Raw genomic sequence first — 20,610 nt, 5'->3', positions numbered from 1 at the left:
GTATTAATATTCTAGGAACTGCTTTGAAAGTGGTTGCTGGAACTCCCGATTTTGATGATTTTGAAAAACTAAAATTCAATCAACAAAAGCTAATTGAGTCAATAGATAGACAAGCAATAATAAATACTCGGATACAGGAACGAATTAACAAATTAACAGAAACCGTAAATACTATCGTTAATTATGCAAAAGATAAAGAAGTCGACACTGGTCACCTCTATGAAACATTACTCGCAAGGGATAGAACCTTAATCTCAGAACTTGAAACACTATTGTTGTCAATTACACTCGCAAAGATTCGCGTTATTAACCCTCTTATTCTCGATTCTAAAGATATAGAAAACATGTTAAATGAGCACTCTACAGGTATGACAGTAATAGATTTAATGAAAGTAGCATATGTCAATGTAATACTAGATCATAATTTCCTACATTTCATAATTAAATATCCTGAATCTAGCTTAGTTTGTAAAAAGATAACTCTTTTTCCTGTCGAACACAACGGCACAATACTACATTTCGCTAAAGGCAACAACGTTGCAGATTGCGGCGATAAGATCCTGCCAATTGGAAACTGCACCAATACATTAACTAAGACTTTCTGCAAGAAATTACCTTTCGCCACTTGCGCTCAACAACTACACTCCGGTGGCACGGCACATTGCAATACTCGTCCCAGCCACCTAAAACCATTGGAAGTAATAGACGACGGTATCATCATTTTAAATGATGTAACTGCTGTTATAAAAATGGACAACAGTTCCGGAAAAACCATCTATTGTACATTTCTGGTGACATTCGATGAAGAAGTCGAAATAAATGGGTCTCTATTCTCGAACATGAAGAATATTGTTAGACGACATCCCAGCTCTGCGACATCGGCGTTCTTGAATATCATTGGACACCAAGAAATTCTAAGTCTATCATACCTACAAAGGCTTAACATCAAGAACCCACAATACATTGGAGAAATAGATAAAAAACTGACAACAAGGCCCGCAACGTTTAGCGTGGCTATCCTCCTCATCATAGCTATTGTATTTTCTATTTTGAAGGTGCTCCAAAAATTAAAAGAAAAGAGACGCGCATCTTCCCTAAAGATTGTTATTGACAGCCTGAGGAAGCCCGAGGACGGCCTACAACTAGAAGGGGAGGAGTTAACTCAAATAGCTCATCCACAGACGGAGATCTCACGCGTGGCTTGAGTGAACAAAATTCTTATCCCACGCTAGCCACTGCATTGGTCGCTCGATATTATTAATAGTACAACAGAAGATATTGAGAAGATAAGGAAATTCGTTATCTCACGTCAGCCACTGCATTGGTCGCCTGATGCTATTAATAGTGAAACAATGCAAAGCCACGTAGCTAATAGTAAACATAGGCTCTAGATATACTTTTCTTTAGATTTAAGTTTTAGTTATAAATTGTAGCTCATAAGGTGCAGCAGTAGTCCCCCTAATTATTATAAAATAAATAATTGAAATTATAAGAATTGTTTAACTTATTTAACTTGCACATATAATAACCTCCGCACAATAACCACCACAAAAAAAATGATTTTTTTTCCATGTAATTTATATGGAAAACAGAAAATTTGAAATAGGCACTTCTTAATATTAATATTAAGAGCTCATCTTTTGAATGACTTTCTTTTTCACATATTCGGAAGTTTTTAGCCTGTTTTTCAGTTGAAAAAGAAGGTTGCCTCACAATTACACACCCTAATATATATATAATTTTAATATTTATTATTTATTTATTAATATTCTGAGATATGAAGTGGTATTCTTTTTGTTAATTTTTTTATACTATATAAATTGTTATCGTTTTGTTTTTTTATGTAAATAAATTTTTAATGGGTGATATAGGCCTACTGGGGAATCGAGCACCTAAAAATACCTAACGCGCCCTTTTGCATACCTCATAGGTGGTGTGGAAATGCGCATTGGGTGTTTTATATAAAATGCCCAAAAAATAGCTTTTTTTTCTGATCTGGCTACAATGGAAAATGTCATAAAAAACGCTAATTTTGAGACGCCCTCACACTGGAATAAGTTGGACATCCCTTTATTCGTGATACAAGTGAAGCCAATAATAGAGTAGTAATAAAAATAACCGTACGATTCTGTACTATGATACAGTCTCAAATCTCTAAATTTGAGATTTTAAGTTAGAGACAATTTTTGAGACTTGAGACGATTTGCTATTCTGTAAGTGACAGTCACAAAATCTATTACATTTCATTATTCAGAGATGTTTTTACACTTCAATGAAAACAAATATGTCGATACCAAACATAAAATATTTTATACCATATTCAAAAAACATAGTTACCAATAAAAATAAAAATATATGTTGACTTTCTTTCATAATGTTTACGAAATTTATGTAAAATTTATTTATTTTTAACCTTTTCGTGTTTGAGTTGCTTACAAAATATAAAAAAACAACAATCGATTAATATCTGTGATGATCTCTATTCAGTATATTCAAAATGGCAAGCAAAAGTTCATTTTAATTTTGTGACCTGCTAACTATCAGGTTAGCAACTGCAACAAAACAAGTGCACACTTTCAGTTTTTGGCTCTCCCTTTTCACTTTATGTACATACATATATATTAGGGTGCTTCAAAAAAACTTTTGAATTTTTTTTCAACTCTTATCCCCTCAAATGTTAGTGATTGACAAACAAAAAATCCTCCTTCAAGCCAGGCGCTCTAGCTTAACTCTAAGGGGTCGCTACTTATTTTTTAGGTTCCCATACAATTAACATAGGAATTTTCGTTTTTTCATTCAAACTAAAATTTCACCAACTAATTTTCGCTTCTCAAAAATTACCATCACATATTCATACAGTTGGCTTTTCAAACTTCAAAAATTCCCGCGACAAAATTATTATTCTCAGAAACTTTTTTTTATTTTTATTGAAAAAATTCCTAATTTCAAATCACTATGTTTAATCGTCTAATTGAGATAATCAAACTTTGTCGCAAAAATTTTTAAAGTTTGAAAAGTGAACTTTCTGAATATGTGATGGTTATTTTTGAGAAACGAAAATTAGTTGGTGAAATTTTAGTTTGAATGTGAATAAAAGTAAACAAAATTTATGTTTAACAAATACAAATTTTGTTTGTATTTTCACATTTTTATTAAAGGAATTTTAATTTTTATAATTATAAATGTTATACAATTTAATTTTATTAAAATAAGTGTCGACAAACGGGGCGGCGAGAATCCTATTCCGACTTGCTGGAGCTGGCGATCGAGTTTTTACGGATGGAGGTCGAAAAGGTATAATTGCGGTAGAGTAGAGGTGTTGACGCGGCGCAGTGTCTCAGCGAAATGTGTGCTATCCTGTTGTCCATACTTTTTGTGGAGTGGGTACAGGTGTGGTGAGTTGTGTTGGTGTGGTGATGTAAGTGTATGGTGCCATCGGATGTGGTGTATTATGCTGTCTTGCTAGGGTGCGTCAGTTTTTCCAAGGTAGAGTGGGGGATGCTTAACTCATTTAAACATCCTGGGCCCCCTAGGCGAATATTTTGCCTAGTATTGCGTATGTTTATGATGTTGCATGTATTTCGACGTACTGCTGGTAGAGTAGCCGAGGGCGCAGAACACTTGCTATAGATGTTGAAAACGGCTTTGGTTTTAAACATATTTAGTTTTTGGTATGGAGGATGGAGTGATGTGTAGAAGTTCACGCAAGTGAGGAAAGTTCTCTGATCGCCATTCACTTGGGAATGGCCAGAATCGATTCTTTTACACATGGCTCAAGCAGCTCACTACTTCCGGTCTTTGACCAAGTATCCTCTGGTAAGCCTAAGAACATCCGTTCGAAGGTGAGCTAATGTGAGAAGGCGAAACATCCCCTACATAGGGTTGTGCGCTGGGTTTGGGGCCCGCCACGTAAAAAACAATACCAATGAAAAAGAAAGCGACAGCCTCGGATGAGAGACCCCCCTTTTGATGACGACCATGGCAAACGAAATAAGGACTACGATTTGAGGGCATGCACCTGGAATGTCCGGACCCTTAATTGGGAAGGTGCCGCTGCCCAGCTGGTTGATGTCCTTGCAAAAATAAACGCTGACATCAACTCCTCCGAGCCATTCAATACCAAACGAGGTTTCAGACAAGGTGACTCCTCGTGCGACTTCTCCAACCTGCTTCTGGAGAAAATAGTTCGAGCTGCAGAACTAAATAGAGAAGGTACCATCTTCTATAAGAGTGTACAACTGCTGGCGTATGCCGACGATATTGATATCATCGGCCTCAACACCCGCGCCGTTAGTTCTGCTTTCTCCAGGCTGGACAAGGAAGCACAGAAAATGGGTCTGGCAGTGAACGAGGGCAAAACGAAATATCTCCTGTCATCAAATAAACAGTCGTCGCACTCGCGACTTGGCTCTCACGTCACTGTTGACAGTCATAACTTTGAAGTTGTAGATAATTTCGTCTATTTAGGAACCAGCATTAGCACCACCAACAATGTCAGCCTGGAAATCCAACGCAGGATTGCTCTTGCCAACAGGTGCTACTTCGGACTGAGTAGGCAATTGAAAAGTAAAGTCCCCTCTCGACGAACAAAAGCTTAACTCTATAAGTCGCTCATAATTCCCGTCCTGCTATATGGTGCAGAGGCTTGGACGATGACAGCAACCGATGAGTCGACGTTACGAGTTTTCGAGAGAAAAATTCGGCGAAAGATTTATGGTCCTTTGCACATTGGCCACGGCGAATATCGCATTCGATGGACCGATGAGCTGTTCGAGATATATGACGACATTGACATAGTCCAGCGAATTAAAAGACAGCGGCTACGCTGGCTAGGTCATGTTGTCCGGATGGATGAAAACACTCCAGCTCTGAAAGTATTCGACGCAGTACCTGCCGGGGGAAGCAGAGGAAGAGGAAGACCTCCACTCCGTTGGAAGGACCAAGTGGAGAAGGGCCTGGCTTCGCTTGGAATATCCAATTGGCGCCACGTAGCGAAAAGAAGAAACGACTGGCGCGCTGTTGTTAACTCGGCTATAATTGCGTAAGCGGTGTCTACGCCAATTAAGAAGAAGGATGTAATTGTTCCTCTTGAAATTTTTTTATGGCTTTTTGCAAGGGACTGAAAACATTGCAATATGCCTCAATAAAATCCCAAAACGAGGAATTTAGATCAAAATTCTCTTCATCCGATTTGGTTTTAATAGATTCAATTTAACTTAAAATATCTTTAGCTTCCAACAAGTTGTTTAACATTGTGTAAGTAGATCCAAATCTGGTTGGACAATCTAGTTGTGGCATTTTCAATTTTTTAATTCAAATATTTCACGATATCCATTTTATGTTTTTCTTATGTATTTTGTCAGTATTTCATAATATCTGTTTCGTCAAGCGACAAATTTATACCTAAAATAAAAGTAATAAATGAATTGTAGAAAAATGAGTTATAAAAATTATAAAATATTGAATTCTATTGTTATTATATACCTACCTTAATAATACATTTTTAATACTAAGATATTACTCACCTTACTTACCTCAATGTAATCTTTTACAATATTTAACGAAAGTTGAAAATTACCATACTTACCCCTTTTTTAAGACATATGAACATTACCACTAGTTTAAGCCGTTGGTTAAGATTTAGGCTAAGCAACTAAATGAAATTAAATAAATGGGGAATTTTGATTGAACCGTGGAATAGACCGGAAGCGTTTTCATTTTTTATCTCATATTTTCGACAGGCAAGTAGGCTTTATTTTATTCGCGCATTCCCTAAGTTATATTTTCGCTTCTTAAAAACGCTTGAGAATTTTCATTGCGCCCTTGGTGGTATATAGGTGAGGCTGCACCCTTCGTCTGCTGCGAATCTCCTCAATTCTGGACCCATTGCCAGAAACGCTTCCTTCAGCTCGCGCAGCTTGCGATCGGCGCCAACGAAATTGGTGGCGTTGTCGCTGAATGTTTTCGACGGCATTCCTCGGCATCCAATGAATCTTTTTAGAGCGAAAATAAATGAATTAGAAGATAGGTCCGAAACTAATTCTAAATGTACTGCTTTAGACGTAAAGCAAATTAAAATAAACACATAAGAAAGGGCCGTAGTGCTCGAAGTCTTTCGCCTGGCAAATTAACATTATTTGGTTTTGCAACTTCGGCTTGTAATGAAAACAATGTATACATTTTCTTACGGTTCTTCTGCAAGCTTCTCGGGCATTAATTAGCCATATGCGTTCTCGAAGAAGCGCAACCAACGCTTTAGCCCCAGCGTGGTGATTTCGAATATGCAGGAACCGTAAATACGTTATAACGAAGTGCGAACTTTTATTTAATAAAAGCGGAAATTTGGCATCGTATGGGAGAGGTGCATTTAATAGGCGACCTCCTACTCGGATTAATTTGAATGACAGCGACGTATCCGAGTACTCAGGCAAAAACGGGTTGAGTTTTTGCAAGTTTGCGGGTAAGGTGGTACGTTTATGCAATTTTTGAATAACATCCGAAAATTCTGAATGTTGGACCACCTGTGCAATTTTTAGAAAACTCAAGCTCTTCTGAAGTCAGATCTCGTCTTATGGAAGATTTTGGTGGTCGTCTTATCCATCGTAATATGTATGCGACCACACGAAGCAATTTTTTATGAGAAGAAAATTTTTCAATAAGGTCCAATATTGAATTTTTCTCAGTAGTTGAAATTAGTGTAAACGTATTTTTCTTCTTCTCTAATGCTTCGTCTTCTGGTGAGAGCTGGAAGTGGTTATTAATTGGCCATAATGCAGGGTCTTCCAGGAGGAACTGTGGACCGCCAACCCATATCGAATTGTTCAATTCGTCCACGTTACAACCCCGAGCCACTTGATCCGCAGGATTTTGTTTCGTTAGCACATGTCGCCAATGTACTTTTTCATTCAACTCTTGAATTTCGGACACTCTGTTTGCGACGAAGGTTTATAGTGAAGATGGATGTGTTTTAATCCAATGTAAAACGATTTCAGAGTCTGTCTAAAATGTAGCTTTTTCGAAATGTCGATTCAACATAGGCGCAACTCCTGACCATAATTTTGAAAGAAGATGTGCTGCCGAGAGCTCAAGACGCGTAAGAGATTTGGTCTTCAGCGGAGCCACTCTAGACTTTGCAGTAAGCAGCAAGCATTTAATACCGCTAGCAGATTGGCTTCGTTAGTATATGCAGCATCCGTACGCCCTTATTGAGGCGCCGGAGAAGCCATGTATTTGGCAGATGGCACTCGACTGAACGTTTACGTTACGAGGAATGCTTATCGATGAGAGCTGCATTAGGTTGGCTTTAAAGTTCTGCCAGCTAGTGTCAAGGTGCAATGGAATCGACTCATCCCAATCTAGTTTTTGGATCCAAAGCTCTTGCAATACGATTTTTGCTTTGGTAACATATTTCGTTTAGTGGCTCGCAGATCATTAAAATTGTCATCTAAAACAAATCGAAACAAATGCTCTTTCGGCAACCAATAGATTCCTAACGTTTTTTGTCATTGAAGCTTAATGACTTTTCAGTGCAATCAATGTCGAAAAATTTAGGGCGGTTCGAAAACCACTTCGATAAGGGGAATCCTGTCGAGTTTAATATTTTATTTACCTCACTTCTCAAAAGATCTAGAGACTCAAAATTTTCGGACCCTGTTAATAAATCATCAACGTAAAAGTCTCTTTTGATGGCCAATGAACCGAGTGGATACTCATTGTATTGGCATCACTGAGCATTTGCAAACACCGTGTTGCGAGAAATGGAGCAGGCGCAGTGCCGTATGTTACGGTGTTAAGACGAAAAATTTGAATTTGCTCAGAAGGATGCTCTCTCCACACAATAAGCTGACAATTTCTGTCTTCTTCATGTATAATTATTTGACAGTACATTTTAGTAATGTCCGCTGTTAGTGCATACTTATGTAAGCGAAAACGTAGAAGAGTTGAGTATAACTCTTCTTGGATGGTTCGACCTACCATCAAAAGTTCATTCAACGCTATTTGAGTTGAAGATCGACTCGAAGCATCAAATACAACACGTAATTTGGTTGTTGTGCTCTCGGCCCTTAAAACGCATTGATGCGGAATGAAGTAGTGTGACCCAATGCTCTATATTCATTCATAAAGTCCAGATACATTTTACGAAGTTCTGGATCTTTTAATGTCCTCCTCTCCAGGACCGAGTAACTTACGGTCAGCTTTAAAAGGCATTCTTACTTGAAGCCGTCCTGAAGGCAATACTTGAGTTGTATTTACGAAAAAGTTTTCACACTCTTGTTGCTCTTGTGTGAATTTAATGCCATTTGATTCTGAAGGTAATTCTTCTAGAGCCCAAAATTTTTGGACTGCTAAATCGATAGACGTTAAGTCTTCTTCAGCTTGGCATAATGTGCTATGTTATCTGGGAGCAGAACTTATATTACTGGCGTATTTGCCAGATACAATCCATCCTAAAAGGGTTTTCTGAAGAGTTGGTTGGTTGGGACCATTTTTAATTTGGCCAACAGCTAAAACCTCGAAAAATGTTTCAGCACCCAATAGGATATCCACTTTTTTAGATTTTTGGAATTCTGGGTCCGCCAATACAATATTGTGCGGAATTTTCCAGCCACTCACATTGATGTTATGGTCTGGATGATTTGCCGAAATGCATCGCATTACCCAGAATTCCACCAAAAATTCAAAATTATTTAACCGCGACTTGACAAATGCGGTTAGTTTTGACCTCACTTTTGTATTGGAATTGCCAATTCTTATCACGCTTAATGTTTTGTGCTGACGTCGAATCTGCAACTTCTGTGCCAAGTCCTTCGTCATAAAGTTGATCTGGGAGCCTGAGTCCAGTAAAGCTCTCACAGGCAGGTAATCTCCACAGCTGGTCCTCATTAAAATTACTGCTGTTGCCAACATGACCCGATCCGGCATACTGGCTGTATGCATGGCATGTGTGGTTGATGGTTGCGGATGAGGTGCAGCGGGGAAGGACGCTGAATACTAGTGCAACAGCGAGTGATGAGATCGATTGGATATGCGGCAACCATCCGCTCTGCATTTGGAAACGGTATGTCCCTTACGCAAGCAATTTATGTATAAGGGTACCGAACTCGAATCTCTGTTGCACCGGAAGAGCCTTGAAAGTAGGGCAGGCAGTTAGATGGTGATCCCTCGATTTGCAACGTTGACAATTAGGCTGCCTTGTGTTTGCAGCAACTAGCGCCGATTTGGTCCTATCCACTTGTTGTTGCTTCCCATTGCGCTTCTTCGAGAACGCATATGGCTAATTAATGCTCGAGAGCTTGCAGTAGAACCGTAAGAAACTATATACATTGTTTTCATTACAAGCCGAAGTTGCAAAACCAAATAATGGGAAATTTGCCAGTCGAAAGACTTCGAGCACTACGGCCCTTTGTTATATGTGGCGTAGATTTCTGTGGTCCGATATACACAACTCTAAAAATACGCGGTCGACCACCCGCAAAAACATATATTGCAGTTTTCATTTGCTTTACGTTCAAAGTAGTACATTTAGAATTAGTTTCGGACCTGTCTTCTAATTCATTTATTCTCGCCCTAAAAAGGTTCATTGGACGCCGAGGAATGCCGACGAAGATATTCAGCGACAACGCCACCAATTTCGTCGGCGCCGATCGCAAGCTGCGCGAGCTGAAGGAGGCGTTTCTGGCAATGGGTCCAGAATTGAAGAGATTCGCAGCAGACGAAGGGTGCAGCTTCACCTATATACCACCAAGGGCGCCGCACTTCGGCACATTATGGGAAGCCGCGGTGAAGTCCGCCAAACACCATATCGTTCGCGTAATTGGCAACGCGCTACTCACAGCAGAGGAGCTAGCAACACTGTTGGCCGAAGTGGAGGCCATCCTCAACTCTCGTCCCCTAGTACCCCTGAGTCAAGACCCCAACGACGGCGAGGCGTTAACACCGGCGCATCTACTAATAGGATGCTCCCTGCGAGCATTACCTCCAGAGAAGGTGCCAGTGGACCCAGGTCGTTGTTGCGAGAGATGGCAACTTGTTTGCTGTCTCAAGCAACAGTTCTGGCGACAGTGGTCCAAAGTTTACCTTCAGAAACGCAGCAAGTGGCTGCACCCCAAACGCAACATGCAGCTCAACGACCTCGTTCGCGTCCACGAGGACAACGTGCCACCGCAGCAGTGGGTACTAGGGCGCGTCGTCGCAACCGCCGAAGGGCAAGACGGCAAGGTGCGAGTCGCAGACGTGGCGACTAAGGCGGGCACAATTAAGCGTCCTATCCACAAGCTGGCCTTGCTTCCACTGGAAATTGAAGGAATCTGATCCTGTCAAGGTGGCCGGTGTTGCGTCAAGCGACAAATTTATACCTAAAATAAAAATAATAAATGAATTATAAAAATTATAAAATATTGAATTCTATTGTTATTACTTACCTTAATAATACATTTTTAATACTAAGATATTACTCAGCTTACTTACCTCAATGTAATCTTTTACAATATTTAACGAAAGTTGAAAGTTACCATACTTACCCCTTTTTTAAGACATATGAACATTACCACTAGTTTAAGCCGTTAGTTAGGATTTAGGCTAAGCAACTAAATGAAATTAAATAAATGGGGAATTGTGATTGAACCGTGGAATAGACCGGAAGCGTTTTCATTTTTTATCTCAATTTATTTTCGACAGGCAATTAGACTTTATTTTATTCGCGCATTCCCTAAGTTATATTTTCGCTTCTCAAAAACGCTTGAGAATTTTCAATATCCAATGATTTCATCACATAAAGAGCAACCAGCTGTGCTGTATGTGCAGCACAACGACAAACTTTAATATTGCCTATTAATATATAGGGCATTGTTTCCATAAGCTCGATTTCTTGTATATAGTCATCGTTGGTGATAAATGATAAAATATTTGTTGTTTTTAGCATATTCGCACCGTTATCAGAAGTTATGGATACAATTTGATTTAAATTAATATTATATTTACTAAGCACTTTCACTACTTCGGTGGCAAGATTTTTGGCTCCACTGCAGGATGCACCTTTCAATTCAATCATTCCCAAAATTATTGATTTTATTTCAACCGCGTTTATGTATTGTGCACTTATTCCAAATATATTTCGGGACAATCGAGTTGCACTGTCTATTTTTAAAGATAATAATTTGTTCTTCATTTCATTTGTTATGTGATTTTTTATATTATTTGCCACTACTTTCAAAGTATTTTTGCAGTTTAATGCATTTAATTTCATTAGTTGTCCATCCGCAGTTTTTAGTCCTTCACAAATTGGATCGAGAATATTCCTGATGTTTGGAGAATTTAAAACATCAAAAGGAATACTGTCTTCCGTTACCAATCCAATGTAAGATCTTAACAGTTGTTTTTTATTGACTTCAATTTTAATTTTTTTTCGTACTGTTTAAATCGAGGAAGTTGATGCCGATTCAATGTTTTCAAGAGTTAAATTTAAGTAAACTTTGTGCTGCTTTATTAAATGCGTTTTTAAATTCGACAGTCTATTATTTTTAAGTGATCTTTTACATATATTGCATATTGCTAAACCCTCGGCTGCTTTATTTTCAAAATATTTCCACGCTGCACTTGGCGCCATAGCTGAACACGTGTGAGTCTAGGAGCGTTCTAATTGCAAGTAAAAGCAAAAGAGCAAAAAAAACAAGACGGCGACAGCTGGTGACTTCCACGAATCGAACGCTTCTTGCTTTTTTCTATGCTTCGACTGCGACTTCTGATTTTTTCAGAAGCAGTAGCAGAAGCAAAATCATATGAACTGAAACTTGCCGCAGTTTTTTAAACGCTGGTTATATGTATAGTATTTTGTTATAAACGCCGTCTTCTTAAATATTTTCCCTATAATGGAAGTAATGAACGAATTTTTTTTTTATTTGGGAAATCGATTTTCAGGTGAATTCAGATTCGTAGCGTTTAATTCATTTGTTTGTTTACATTTTCTCTTTCTAGTGTCTAATAGCGCGATTCGGTAAGCAGTCACTATTTGAGACATTTTGAGGTAAAGTCTCAATTTGTGACTAGTTACTATTTACTAAACAGTCTCTAGCGTTAGTCTCAAAATATTGACTCAAATTTACATAGTTAGCTGGTCACAAAACTAAAAATAACTCTTGTTTGTCATTTTGAATATACTGAATAGTAGGGTGCTTCAAAAAAAATTTTTTAATTTTTTTTCAACTCTTACCCCTTTAAATGTTAGTGATCGACAAACAAAAAATCCTCCCTCAAGCCAGGCGCTGTAGCTTAACTCTAAGGGGTCGCTATTTTTTTTTTTAGGTTCCTATATATTTAACATAGGAATTTTCGTTTTTTCATTCAAACTAAAATTTCACCAATTAAAATTCGTTTCTCAAAAAAAACCATCACATATTCATAAAGTTGGCTTTTCAAACTTTAAAAATTCCCGCAACAAAATTATTATTCTCAAAACCTTTTTTTTATTTTTATAGAAAAAATTCCAAATTTCAAATCACTATATTTAATCGTCTAATTTTTATAATCAATCTTTGTAGCAGAAGAAGAATCAAGCATTCTGCCCCCTTGTATTCGATAGCTGCGTCACAGTCTGTCGGGTTTCATTACACAGTTTCGGCGCATGAAGATTGCGAAACATAATAACCACAGATCCAACTTTGAGACGCACAGAATTTAGAAAATCCACTGGATGACACACGGCGTCGTCTTCATTGTCAAAACGATCGATTGATTTGTATGAGCGCATCTCTCCCGGCGAATACAATGTAAAATGTCATCGACAATGTCATTGTACCCCATAATTGACGCGGGTCTGAAGGCTGATATGTCGAAATGATCTTCGCGAAAAGTGTGCGAACTTCTGTGGCATGCGAAGTAGCTATCGCATCGTCCATCATTTGATTGCATTGATTATAGTGTTCCCGCAATCGTAATTGCTGGCATGCTTCTCACCAGTTGCACACACCGTACCATTTACAGTACGCAATGACTCAAATGAAGTTGAACCGCGTACATTAATCAATAGCAACCGAAGGTAGAAGTAATCGTCGTTTTTCGGGTGTATTGTATAAATTCGTCCTAGGGCATTAGTTGAGAAGACACTTGTATGTCCATTTACTGGTTGGCCTTGCTTTCTGCGTAACTATTTCTTGGACGATGCATTCCATGTATAATACCAAGGCATTTCCGAATAGAGCAGTGTTCTCACAAACGGATCACTGACGAAACTTGAGAAAAAAACTCGCCAATGCTAATTTTTTTCCTGGCGGAAAACGTTCATGAATTGCAAAAGTGAATATCCTACAAAGTGCTTTATTGCAGTTCACGTATCGACCGTATCGTTCAAGACCATTAGCCGCCATGTTGCTTCCCTTGGTGACGTATCGGGTGATTTTTTAAGAGCTTGATAACTTTTTTAAAAAAAAAAACGCATAAAATTTGCAAAATCTCATCGGTTCTTTATTTGAAACGTTAGATTGGTTCATGACATTTACTTTTTGAAGATAATTTCATTTAAATGTTGACCGCGGCTGCGTCTTAGGTGCTCCATTCGGAAAGTCCAATTTTGGGCAACTTTTTCGAGCATTTCGGCCGGAATAGCCCGAATTTCTTCGGAAATGTTGTCTTCCAAAGCTGGAATAGTTGCTGGCTTATTTCTGTAGACTTTAGACTTGACGTAGCCCCACAAAAAATAGTCTAAAGGCGTTAAATCGCATGATCTTGGTGGCCAACTTACGGGTCCATTTCTTGAGATGAATTGTTCTCCGAAGTTTTCCCTCAAAATGGCCATAGAATCGCGAGCTGTGTGGCATGTAGCGCCATCTTGTTGAAACCACATGTCAACCAAGTTCAGTTCTTCCATTTTTATACGGTTTTACACCAAGATCTTTGCGTAAAATCTTCCATGTGGTCGAATAACACAAACCCAATTGCTGCGAACGGCGACGAATCGACATTTCACGGTCTTCAGCCACACTCTCAGAAACAGACGCAATATTCTCTTCTGTACGCACTGTACGCATTCGTGTGGTTGGTTTAATGTCCAATAAAGTAAACTGAGTGCGAAACTTGGTCTAACAATCGCATTAATTGTTTGCTCACTTGGTCGATTATGTAGACCATAAATCGGACGTAAAGCGCGAAACACATTTCGAACCGAACACTGATTTTGGTAATAAAATTCAATGATTTGCAAGCGTTGCTCGTTAGTAAGTCTATTCATGATGAAATGTCAAAGCATACTGAGCATCTTTCTCTTTGACACCATGTCTGAAATCCCACGTGATCTGTCAAATACTAATGCATGAAAATCCTAACCTCAAAAAAATCACCCGATATTAGCAAACGTATTTGATCGATTTCACCAAACCGCATTATTCAACATTGAATGTGAATTATACAACAGTGTCGAATATGGTACGATCCATGTATTGTCGACTTCGATAATCACTCCTCTAAGTTGAATGGTAATGTTCTGCCATTTTCGTCTGGTGAGCGACGCCGATAGAGTGGATATCTGTCATTTCCAGTTTGTGCTTCCGAAAGAAAAGCACTTGGATACTGTTTCGTGCAGCGAAGTGGGATTGTGGTGTCCGCAAGGTCCATGAACCATATCGGTTTTCACCACTTCGTATAATACTGGATCTTTCTCTGGATCAGGAATTTCCGTAGAAATGATTTCATCAATTTGATCTGGTCAATTAGATCCATAATTGCGCACATATGTATACTTAATATATCATCACATCCTGCGAGTACTCGTGCATGTGCTTTGGGCTGCAATGTATAGTATGTTGATGGCAAAAAGAATGACGACTGATATTAGGGCGACCTGTTCGTGGCATTGTAAAATATTTCAAAATGTAATTGATCATTTTGTATGAAACACACATAAAGGTTTCACTGAATAATTTTCAATAATTTACCTTTTGAATGGTCGAAATAAAGAAAGTAAACGACCGAAATTGAACGATACAAAAAATTTACAAATAAATCACTTGGAAAACAAAACAGTAAAAATAGAAAAAAAAATTTGTATGGGAAAGTCACTTTTTGGAAATTTACGGTCGTAACTCGGTTAAAAATGAACATTTTCTGACTGTTTTTTTTTTTTAAACCATTGGATCCGCTTCAAACTGGTTCAGGACATTTTTTATTGCATGCAACGGTTTAGTCAGCTATAGCGAACAGACAAAAACCCAACTTATTTTTATATATGTATGTACATATGTACATACCAGCTGACTCCGCAGGCGTTGTCCTGTGTGAAATTATGTGTTTTGAAATGAAATGAAAGTTTAATTTATATTGTGTTAAAAATCATTTATTTGCGATTTTTCTACATTTTTTTCAATGTAACGCAGCTTGATAAACCACATTTCTTGGTTTCTGTTCCGGTGCGTAAATGTACAGAGAAGATGGGATTCCAACTTGTTCATAAATATATGAACATGACACTTTATTTCTAAAGATAGAATTATATTAAGAAAATTATATTTGTGACACAAGTACATTAATATATACATATATATACACATGTAAACAATAAATGAAATAAAAAGAAAATACAGTTCAAGTGTAATGGTAAGCAACAAAATTGTAATATGAAACTTGCTCATAAAAATTTGAAAATCATTGAAACCTATTGAATAAATCTCATAAATTAGTATATACATACATAAAACTAATCCAAACATACACACTCCAAATACTAATGCACACAAGCAGCAACTGGTAACGGTTGAGTGAAAGTAGTCAGTGAAAGTAGACGTGTGTCGTAGTGGCCTAAAATATCTGCAAAAATTTTTATTTTTTTAGAGTGATAGCAAGCTTGTTTTTGTTTGAGACTTACCGGCAGACTGGAACTGGACTTTTAATTGCTTGGATGCTAATCGACCAGACAGCGGAGCATACTCTTGTAGACCCCCAAAGGGTATCTAGTCACCGATGCCCAGATCATACTTAAATTATGGAGGGAATATTTCTCCAGCTTGCTCAATGGCAGTGAAGGTACAACACCAGGAGAAGGCGAACCCGATTCCCCAATCGATAACGATGGAGCAGACGTTCCATTGCCCGACCATGAAGAAGTTCGAATAGCAATTACCTGTCTGAAGAACAACAAAGCTTGGGAATATCCAATTGGCGCCACGTAGCGAAAAGAAGAAGCGACTGGCGCGCTGTTGTTAACTCGGCTACAATCGCGTATGCGGTGTCTACGCCAATTAAGAGGAAGAAGAATACACAATATACGCGACAAACTCTTCCATCATGAAAACAGAAATAAAATAATGTGGGTACCAGGGCATGCTGGTATAAAAGCAATGAGACAGCAGATAAACATGCAAAAGAAGGTAGTAGAGAGCCGTTGGTGTTCTTTCCTCACTTTACTATTAAAGACATCAACGAACATATAAACAAATACTGCCATCGTATGCATCTCCGAGAGGACTAGCTACCAACATCACTACAGAGATCAAAACCCAACTGGTGTAAAACCTATCTACCCATCGGATTGCTCATGCCACAACATCAATACGTTCACTCGTCTTAGAATAAGCCACACTACAAGTACTCACAGCCATATTCTTAACGGTACCGATCAACCAAGCTGTCACCATTGCAACGCTCCCACCCAATCAATCATTCACCTCATCGATGAATGTCCTGCACTGCATGTATTAAGGAAATCAACCTTTGGGAATAAGAGACCTTCCGACTTTCTCAAAGCAACAAATAGCGATAACATCAGTGCCATTAATAAATTTCTTAAACTGTGTAACATCAAACACATATAACACCACATACAACTAAATAACCTTACTAAATATTTTCTTTTTACCATAATCTTAGTATTAAGAGCCGAAGGCCCTGGTAGCCAGTGCTGATTCTTGCAAGTGGATTAATTATTTATAATTAGTTCTCTTTTAAATAAATAAATAAAAGTAATTGGTGAAAGCCATCCTGTGGGGTGGAAAAGTTTTGCCACCGAGGATAAAATTTGCCTCTTTGTTATGGCGGATAATGCGGATATTGACTCAGAAGTGTATGAAAACTGGTCAGATATCGCATTCCATTGTATCCCCGAAGTTTTTGTTGTGCTTTCCTTTTCGAATTTAAGGAAATTAGTGTCTAGTAGATTTTCTCTAGGTGTGATCTTTAAAATATTAGGGTAGTTCGCCGTTATCTTTTTTAACGGAAACCCTGCTGCTTTGAGAGCTTGTGTCACTTGGTCTAGTGACTCGTACGCTTGTGAGAGGCTGTGGCTCCCACACAGGATATCGTCTACATACGTTTGTGTTTTTAAGACTTGTGTTACCAGAGAAAATTCTCACTTTGTGTCTTCTGCTAGTTCGTGTAGTGTACGAATGGCTAGATATGGGGCATTGTTTACGCCAAAGGTAACTGTTTTCAATTTAAAGTCGCGTAGTGGACTATTGGCAGATTTTCGGAAAATAATCCGCTGAAAATCTTGGTCATCTTTATGTACGACTATTTGTCGATATTTGAGTGGAATTCTTCTATCAGGTTTAGAGCCCCGTACTACTTCGCCGGCGTGACTTTCGACTTTGTCGCAATGGGCACTTTTGTAGAGTGTTCAATTCTGAGGAATATGTGTCTAAAGTCAAAGCGACGCCATAAAATGCCTCTGAGCTATAGAAATTTAAAGATAAAAAATCACGATTGTCGTGCATTTTCAATGGAAAATGCTTACATGCTTTGGTCCAGTCCTTAATGTTAATATTAAGGACTCAAATTTTCAGGGATTTTTTCTTTTGGGTATTTCCAAGGAAATTTCATGATGGGACTGAAAAAAATTAATAGTTCGAAAAAAAACACCCTAATATGTATATATATTTTTTTCATTATATCTTATAAAACAGTTTTTTTTTTGTTTTATCAAATTTAAATTCGCATAATTTCAACTTATCGTACCGGTCAATTTAATCAAATATTTTGATTATTTTCGGAATGACTGTACCCTATGTACGCAGGGTATACCGGCATAAGCGGATTGTATGCTGTATGTACGTATATATGTGTATGCGAATTTTCTCGGTACGCAGGAGAGAGAAAAGAAATAATAAAATGCAGGTATTTTACCGTCTGCACTTAGATATGCCTGTGTAGGTATGCAAGTTTTGCAAATATACAGTTACAAGCTTTCCCTTCTTATATTGAGAACATAATAATTATGTAAACAAGTAAGGAAGGGCTAAGTTCGGGTGTCACCGAACATTTTATACTCTCGCATGATAAAGTAATAATCGAGATTTCATTATACGTCATTTACATATTTTTCAAATACCGTATTTGTGTAAAGTTTTATTCCGCTATCATCATTGGTTCCTAATGTATGTATTATTCAGAAAAGGCATCAGATGGAATTCAAATAGCGTTATATTGGAAGAAGGCGTGGTTGTGAACCGATTTCACCTATATTTCGAACATGTCATCAGGGTGTTAGAAGAAAATATATATACCGAATTTCATTGAAATCGGTCTAGTAGTTCCTGAGATATGGTTTTTGGTCCATAAGTGGGCGAGGCCACACCCATTTTAAATTTTTAAAAAAAGCCTGGGTGCAGCTTTGTCTCTGCAATTTCTTCCGTAAAATTTAGTGTTTCTGACGTTTATTGTTAGTCGGTTAACGCACTTTTAGTGATTTTCAACATAACCTTTGTATGGGAGGTGGGCGTGGTTATTATCCGATTTCTTTCATTTTTGAACTGTATATGGAAATGCCTGAAGAAAACGACTCTGTAGAGTTTGGTTGACATAGCTATAGTAGTTTCCGAGAAACGTACAAAAACTTAGTAGGGGGCAGGGCCACGCCCACTTTTCCAAAAAAATTACGTCCAAATATGCCCCTCCCAAATGCGATCCCTTGTGCCAAATTTCACTTTAATATCTTTATTTATGGCTTAGTTATGACACTTTATAGGTTTTCGGTTTCCGCCATTTTGAGGGCGTGGCAGTGGGCCGATTTTGACCATCTTCGAACTTAACCTTCTTATGGAGCCAAGGAATACGTGTATACGGAGAGTATTATAGTTTTGTTCACATAACGGTTGTTTGTAAGTCCTAAAACTAAAAGAGTCAGATATAGGGTTATATATACCAAAGTGATCAAGGTGACGAGTAGAGTCGAAATCCGGATGTCTGTCTGTTCGTCCGTCCGTCTGTCCGTCCGTCTGTCCGTTCGTCCGTCTGTCCGTCCGTCCGTGCAAGCTGTAACTTGAGTAAAAATTGAGATATCATGACGAAACTTGGTACACGTATTCCTTGGTTCCATAAGAAGGCTAGGTTCGAAGATGGGCAAAATCGGCCCCTGCCACGCCCACAAAATGGCGGAAACCGAAAACCTATAAAGTGTCATAACTAAGCCATAAATAAAGATATAAAGTGAAATTTGGCACAAAGGATCACATTAGGGAGGGGCATGTTTGGACGTATTTTTTTTTGGAAAAGTGGGCGTGGTCCCGCCCCCTACTAAGTTTTTTGTACATATCTCGGAAACTACTATAGCTAGGTCAACCAAACTCTACAGAGTCGTTTTCTTCAGGCATTTCCATATACAGTTCAAAAATGGAAGAAATCGGATAATAACCACGCCCACCTCCCATACAAAGGTTATGTTGAAAATCACTAAAAGTGCGTTAACCGACTAACAATAAACGTCAGAAACACTAAATTTTACGGAAGAAATTGCAGAAGGAAGCTGCACCCAGGCTTTTTTTAAAAATTGAAAATGGGCGTGGCCTCGCCCACTTATGGACCAAAAATCATATCTCAGGAACTACTAGACCGATTTCAATGAAATTCGGTATATAATAACACCCTGATGACATGTTCGAAATATAGGTGAAATCGGTTCACAACCACGCCTTCTTCCAATATAACGCTATTTTGAATTCCATCTGTTGCCTTCTCTGTATAATATATAGTACATTAGGAACCAATGATGACAGCGGAATAAAACTTTACAAAAATACGGTATTTAAAAAATATGTAAATGACGTATAATGAAATCTCGATTATCACTTTATCATGCGAGAGTATAAAATGTTCGGTGACACCCGAACTTAGCTCTTCCTTACTTGTTATTAATGAAATTGCAGTAACACATTGCTTAGTCAGTACATATATGTATGTATATGTAGGTACATAGTAAACTAAATCATTATGGTAGTACAAAAAAGTAAATGAACAACAACAAACAAAGGAATAACAATAACAAATACAATCATGCAATTGTAAAAAACTACTAACTAGGCAATAAAACATATGATTACAGAATGGCAAAATTCTGTAATTAATGATTAAAAATGCGTGTTGATAACAAAAAAGTGCGCACTTTTTTTTTATCAACACGCATTTTTAATCACTAATTTGCCATTCAGAATTTTGCAATTCAGAATTTTGCAATTTAGAATTTCGTTATCCAGAATTTTGAATTCCAGAATATTGACTTCCATAACTTTGATTCCCGGTGTTCCGACTTCCGGAATTATGAATGCAGAATTTCCAAAAAAGCAGAATTTTGACCCCAACCCATTTATATATAATGGAGGATGGAGACTTGTGTAGAAGTTCACGCAAGTGAGGAAA

The sequence above is a fragment of the Bactrocera tryoni genome, unplaced genomic scaffold (assembly GCF_016617805.1).
Source record: "Bactrocera tryoni isolate S06 unplaced genomic scaffold, CSIRO_BtryS06_freeze2 scaffold_11, whole genome shotgun sequence".
Classification (NCBI taxonomy): domain Eukaryota; kingdom Metazoa; phylum Arthropoda; class Insecta; order Diptera; family Tephritidae; genus Bactrocera; species Bactrocera tryoni.
The sequence above is the reverse complement of the archived record's forward strand: the minus strand, read 5'-3'. Positions refer to the sequence as shown.